The following is a 7,500-nucleotide window of genomic DNA, read 5'->3' on the forward strand; positions in this document are numbered from 1 at the left end:
AATCAGTTTTTTCATCATTTCCTCATCTAGATATCTGAATGCTACTTTTATGTTCCTCACAAGATTGTAAGTTTCACCTATAATCCTATTTATGTGTTTCTCTGATGATAAATTATTGGATACAGTTACTCCAAAGTCCTTTTCCATTGTCATTTTCTTAATCTTTTTGTTTCCCATGTTACAGTTGCATAATATTCTCTTTTTACTCTTCAAAATTCCATCATACTGCATTTTCTGATGTTAAATTCCATTTTCCATCTGTGACTCCATTCTCACCTTCTGTTCAAATTCTGCTGCAGTGCTTGGCAATCCTCTTCCCTTCTTACCTTCCTAAGTAATTTGGTATCATCAGCAAACAAACTCACATAATTGTTCACTCCTTCCACCATGTCATTAATATATACTGCAAACATTACTGGAGCCAGTACTGACTCTTCTGGAATTCCACTGATCACTTTCCCCAACAAGGAATTACCATTTACCAAGAGGAATCTCACCCATAGAACTAGTGAACATAAAGATAATTTGACATGTATACAAAAACAACTAGCTCATCCCCCTTTCTCTGCAATAAGAACACACCCACACGAACATGACCACCCTTCTTTCAGAAAAAGACTTCAGAATATTACATAAAGCAGATGCTCACACAGACATTACAATATTGGAAGCTATTTATATCAAACAATTAAAACCTGAATTAAATAACTAATTATCTTCATCACATCTGTACCTTTTATAAACCTTTGCTCGGAGCTCCAGCTTCTGGGCCAGTAGTTGAGCTAACTCTCACAACACCAGACAGTTCTCACCCTCCTACCAGCAACTGCACACTAGCTTTGTTTTACTTACATCTCACTTAGTTTTTCCAACACATATCACTATTGCTTCATATATTATCTTTGCCATTTCTTCTTTTTTTTTTTTTAGTTAACAATGTGAACCACAGTCATACATATGTTTTTTTTTTTTTTGTTTTTACTTTTTTTATTGTGCCCCTTCTGTGTTATTATTTTTTTTGCTCTTATTTTTCAATTATATATTTTTTATATTGTATTAAATATAATCATATATTTTTGCCTGAAGATGCCTTCTGTGAAGGTGAAATTACTTTGCAAGTAATAAAGTGAAGAAAAGAAAAAACTGGGTGCTTTCCCTGCTCATCTCTCTCTCTCTCTCTCTCTCTCTCTCTCTCTCTCTCTCTCTCTCTCTCTCTCTCTCTCTCTCTCTCTCTCTCTCTCTCTCTCTCTCTCTCTCTCTCTCTCTCTCTCTATATATATATAGAATCTATCCTCAACAGGAAGATTCTTAAACATCTATCACTTGACAACCTTCTATCTGATCGCCAGTATGGGTTCCGTCAAGGCCGCTCTACTGGTGATCTTCTGGCTTTCCTTACTGAGTCTTGGTCATCCTCTTTTAGAGATTTGGTGAAACTTTTGCTGTTGCCTTGGACATATCAAAAGCCTTTGATAGAGTGTGGCACAAAGCTTTCATTTCCAAACCCTCCTCCTACAGTTTCTATCCTTCTCTCTGTAACTTCATCTCAAGTTTCCTTTCTGACCATTCTATTGCTGCTGTGGTAGACGGTCACTGTTCTTCTCCTAAATCTATTAACAGTGGTGTTCCTCAGGGTTCTGTCCTGTCACCCACTCTCTTCTTATTATTCATTAATGATCTTCTAAACCAAACTTCTTGTCCTGTCCACTCCTACGCTGATGATACCACCCTGCACTTTTCCACGTCTTTTCATAGATGTCCAACCCTTCAGGAGGTAAACATATCACGCAGGGAAGTCACAGAACGCTTGACTTCTGATCTTTCTAAAATTTCTGATTGGGGCAGAGCAAACTTGGTATTGTTCAATGCCTCAAAAACTCAATTCCTCCATCTATCAACTCGACACAACCTTCCAGACAACTATCCCCTCTTCTTCAATGACACTCAACTGTCCCCCTCTTCTACACTGAACATCCTCGGTCTGTCCTTTACTTATAATCTGAACTGGAAACTTCACATCTCATCTCTAGCTAAAACAGCTTCTATGAAGTTAGGCGTTCTGAGACGTCTCCGCCAGTTTTTCTCACTCCCCCCCCAGCTGCTAACTCAGTACAAGGGCCTTATCTGTCCATGTATGGAGTATGCTTCACATGTCTTGGGGGGTTCCACTCATACTGCTCTTCTAGACAGGGTGGAATCAAAAGCTTTTCGTCTCATCAACTCCTCTCTCTAACTAACTATCTTCAGCCTCTCTCTCACTGCCACAATGTTGCATATCTAGCTGTCTTCTACCACTATTTTCATGCTAACTGCTCTTCTGATCTTGCTATCTGTATGCCTCCCCTCCTTCTGCGGCCTTGCTGCACAAGACTTTCTTCTTTCTCTCACCCCTATTCTGTCCACCTCTCTAACACAGAAGTTAACCAGTATTCTGAATCATTCATCCCTTTCTCTGGTAAACTCTGGAACTCCCTGCCTGCTTCTGTATTTCCACCTTCCTATGACTTCAATTCCTTCAAGAGGGAGGTTTCAAGACACTTATTCATCAATTTTTGACCACTGCTTTGACCCTTTTATGGGACTGGCATTTCAGTGGGCATATTTTTTTATTGGATTTTTGTTGCCCTTGGCCAGTGTCCTTCCTACATAAATATATATATATATATATATATATATATATATATATATATATATATATATATATATATATATATATATATATATATATATATATATATATATATATATATATATATATATATATATATATATATATATATATATATATATATTGAAATCTACCTTTTCTTTTTGCTGGAAATTTGCCTGCATTCGCCCTGTTCCCAAAAAACGTGATCGCTCTAATTTCTGAAACTTTTTTTTTCCTTTATGTGAGAAGGTCACTAGCCAAGAGAAACAAAAACTGGAAAAAAAATCCCACTCAGGTGCCAGTCCTAAAAGAGACATCAAGAGAATTATTGAAAATTGAAGGATAAGTGTCTCAAAAACCTCCCTCTTGAAAGAGTTCAAGTCATAGGAAGAAGGAAATACAGAAGCAGGTAGGGAGTTCCAAAATTTACCAGAAGAATGGATGAATGAATGAGAATATTGGTTAATTCATGCATTAGAGAGGTGGACAGAATAGGGATGGGAGAAAGAATAAGGTCTTGTGCAGTGAGGCCACAGGAGGAGGGGAGACATGTAGTTAGCAAGATCTGAAGAGCAGTTAACATGAAAAAAAAATTATAGAAGATAGCAAGAGATACAACGTTGCAAGGATAAGAAAGAGCCTGAAAACAGTCAATCAGAGAAGAGGAGTTCATAAAACGAAAAGCTTTTGATTCCAGCCTGTCTAAAATAGTGGTATGAGTGGAACCCCCCCCTCACCATTACATGTGAAGCATATTCTGTACATGGGCAGATAAGACCCCTGTACAGAGTTTTAGCTGGGGGGTGAGAAAACTGGTGGAGACGACTCAGAATGCTTAACTTCATAGAGGTTGTTCTAGCTAGAGATGACATGTGAAGCTTCCAGTTTAGATTATATGTAGAGGACAGACTAAGGATGTTCAGTGCAGAAGAGGGGAACAGTTGAGTGTCACTGAAGAAGAGGGAATAGTTGTCTGGAAGGTTGTGTCAAGTTGATAGATGGAGGAATTGAGTTTTTGAGGCATTAAACAATACTAAGTTTGTTCTGCCCCAATCAGATATTTTGGAGAGATCAGAAGTCGGGCATTCTGTGACTTTTTTGCATGAACTGTTTATTTCCTGAAGGGCTGGACATCTAGGAAATGACGTGGAAAAGTGTAGGGTGGTATCATTAGTGTAGGAGTGGATACGGCACACCAAACATAATTAGAGGATCATTGACGAATAACAGGAAGAGAGTGGGTGACAGAACAGAGCCATGAGGAACACCACTGTTAATAGATTTAGAAGAAGATTTAGAAGTGACCATCTACCTCAGCAGCAATAGAACAGTCAGAAAGGAAATTTGAGATGAAGTTACAGGAAGAAGGATAGAACCCATAGGAGGATAGTTTGGAAATCAAAGCTTTGTGCCAGACTCTATCAAAAGCTTTTGATATGTCTAAGGCAACAGGAAAAGTTTCACCAAAATCTCAAAAAGAGGATGACCAAGACTCAGTAAGGAAAGCCAGAAGATCACCAGTAGATCACCATCTTTGATGGAACCCACTCTGCTGATCAGATAGAAGGTTGTGAAATGATGGATGTTTAAGAATCTTTCTGTTGAGAATAGATTCAAAAACTTTAGATAGGCAGGAAATTAAAGCAATAGGATGGTAGTTTGAGGGATTAGAACAGTCACCCTTTTTAGGAACAGGCTGAATGCAGGGAAACTTCCAGCAAGAAGGAAAGGTAGATGTTAATAGACAGAGTTGAAAGAATTTGACTAGGCAAGGTGCAAGCACAGAGGCACAGTTTTGAAGAACAATAGGAGGGATCCCATTAGGTCCATAAGACTTCCTTGGGTTTAGGCCAGTAAGGGCATGGGAAACATCACTGCGAAGAATCTTAATGAGTAACGTGAAGTAGTCAAAAGATGGAAGAGAGGGAGGAACAAGCCCCAAATCATCCAAGGTAGAGTTTTTAGCAAAGGTTTGAGTGAAGAGTTCAGCTTTAGAAATAGATGAGATGGCAGTGATGCTATCAGTTTGAAATAAAGGAGGAAAAGATGAAGAAGCAAAGTTATTGGAGATGATTTTGGCGAGGTGCCATAAGTCATGGGGGGGATTAGATTTTGAAAGATTTTGACATTTTCTATTAATGAAGGAGTTTTTTGGCTGGTTGGAGAGCAGACTTGGCATGGTTCCAGGGAGAAATAAAAAGCACATGAGATTCAGGTGATGGAAGGCTGAAGTACCCTTTGTGGGCAATCTCTTAATTTTTTTTCAATCTATTGTCAACAGGAAGATTTTTAAACATCTATCACTTCGGAACCTTATATTCAGTGTGGGTTCCATCAAGGCCGCTCTACTGGCAATCTTCTGGCTTTCCTTACCAAGTCTTAGTCATCCTCTTTTAGAGGTTTTGATGAAAATTTCATTGTTGTCTTAGACATATCAAAAGCATTTGATAGAGTCTACCACAAAGCTTTGATTTCCAAACTGCTCTTCTATAGTTTCTTTCTTTCTCTCTATAACCTCATCTCAAGTTTCCTTTCTGACTGTTCTTTTTGCTGCTGTTTTAGATGGTCAATGCTCTTCTCCTAAGTCTATTAACAGCGGTGTTCCTCATAGTTATGTTCTGTCACCCACTTTCTTCCTATTGTTCATCAATGATCTTCTAATCCAAACTTCTTGTCCTATCCACTCCTGTGCTTTTCCACATCTTTTCATTGACATCTAAGCCTTCAGAAATTACACAGCTCACACAGGGAAGCCACAGAATGCCCAACTTCTGATCTCTCTAAAATTTCTGATTGGGCAGAGCAAACTTAGTATTGTTCAATAGCTCAAAAACTTAACTCCTACATCTCTCACCGCAACACAACTTTCCAGATAACTATCCCCTCTTCTTCAATGACAATCAACTGTTTCCCTCTCCTACAGTAAACATCCTTTACTAATAATCTAAACTGGAAACTTCATGTCTCATCTCTAGGTAAAACAGCTCTTATGAAATTAGATATTCTGAGTTATCTCCACCAGTTTTCCTTAGCCCCTGCCCCCAGTTGCTAACTCTGTCCATGTATGAAGTATGCTTTCCGTGTATGGGGGTGGTTCCACTCATACCACTCTTTTAGACAGGGTGGGATAAAAAGCATTTTGTCTTATCAACTTCTCTTCTCTAACTGACTGTCTTCAGCCTCTCTCTCTTTGCCTTACTGTAGCATTTTGTGCTATCTTCTACTGCTATTTTCATGCTAACTACTCTTCTGCAATGTCTCCCCTCCTTCTACAGCTTCAGTGCACAAGATTTTCTACTTTCTCTCATCTCTATTCTGTCCACCTCTCTAATGCAGTATTCTCAATAATTAATTCCTTTTTTTCTGGTAAACTCTGGAACTCCTTGCCTGCTTCTTTTTCTCCTCCTTCCCATGACTTGAACTTGAAGGTTTCAAGACACATGTCCTCTGTTTTTCAATAATCCTTTTGGCTTCTCTTTAGGGAATGGCATTCTTGTGGGTCATTTATTTTTTAATTTGTTGTCCTTGTTCATTAACCCTCTTACATAAAAACAAATAAAATAAATAAATAATAATAATATTAATAATTCTGCATCTAATGGTATGTCTATGCATAGTGAGACAAAATTTTGGAGGGTTAAAACTGCAGAAAACTAAAGATATCCATTTGTTTTTTTTTATTTTGTCCTGTGATTTGTGCTTGTGCAGAAAGAATCTCACCTTCACATGCTCATTCACATAAGTATCATTGGATCTTATTACTTACCAAATTCCAGTTTGATCAGTATAATTAGTTCATGCGTTGCTATGAGGCATTTGCACATGCACTGTGGAAATCCAGATTTGACACATTCAACTATGTATATATGAGGGGTATATGATACTTACACAGTTTCAATAAAAATAGCTGAGAAACTGTATGCAGGTTGTCATTGACTTATGGCCACAATTGGTTCTGACCAATATGTTGAAAGGTCAACTTGGTCATAACTTGGCCTATGAAATAATTGCCACACATATATTATATTGTGTAGTGATATTATAACCTTCAAGTTATACAGGCACCAACTGCCATACAAACATCCACAACAGCGGCAGCACTGTAGTGTCCACCACATTGTTGGTCTATTTCACCGCAACCACTGTACTGTTCACATGTCCAGACCTGCTCTTGCACTTTATATAACTTCATCCATGTATTTTTGATCCATTCATTGCTCACCATGCCTGGAGATAAATGACCATCAACTGAGGATGCTGGTGCCCCAAGGAAATGCCAAGCCATCTTGTTTGAAACATAGGTGGCGATAATCAAGAAACTTGACAGCAGCGAGAAGATGGTGAATGTTGCACATGCACATGGAATGAATTGCTCCACCATAATCACACTCTAAAAGATGAAAGAAAGGAGCATGGAACACGTCAAGGGAACCATACTAATGAAATCTACAGTTATGACCAAGAACTGCATCAAGGTGATAGAAGAGATAGAGAACTTCTTGTGTTATGGCTCAAACTTCAGTGGCAGAGGCAAGCACTGCTAAGCCTGCAGCTTATTCAAGAAAAGGCTAAATCTCTATTCAGTGATCTGAAGGCAAAGGCAGAGGAAAGTGCAGAAGAGGAGACATTTGCTTCAAGCTAAATTTGGTTCAACAGGTTCAAGAAATGGGCAAAACTACATTGTGTGTCAGTTACTGGAGAAGCAGCAAGTGATGACTAGAAAGCTGGCAACAAATTTCCACCAGTCCTGAGGCAAACCATATGGTACAAAGGCTACATGCCAGAACAAATCTTCAACGTTGATGAGACCGGGCTGTTTTGGGAAAAAATGCAAAAGAAGACCTATATAA

Source organism: Scylla paramamosain, unplaced genomic scaffold, assembly GCF_035594125.1.
Source record: "Scylla paramamosain isolate STU-SP2022 unplaced genomic scaffold, ASM3559412v1 Contig14, whole genome shotgun sequence".
In the NCBI taxonomy this organism is placed as follows: Eukaryota; Metazoa; Arthropoda; class Malacostraca; order Decapoda; family Portunidae; genus Scylla; species Scylla paramamosain.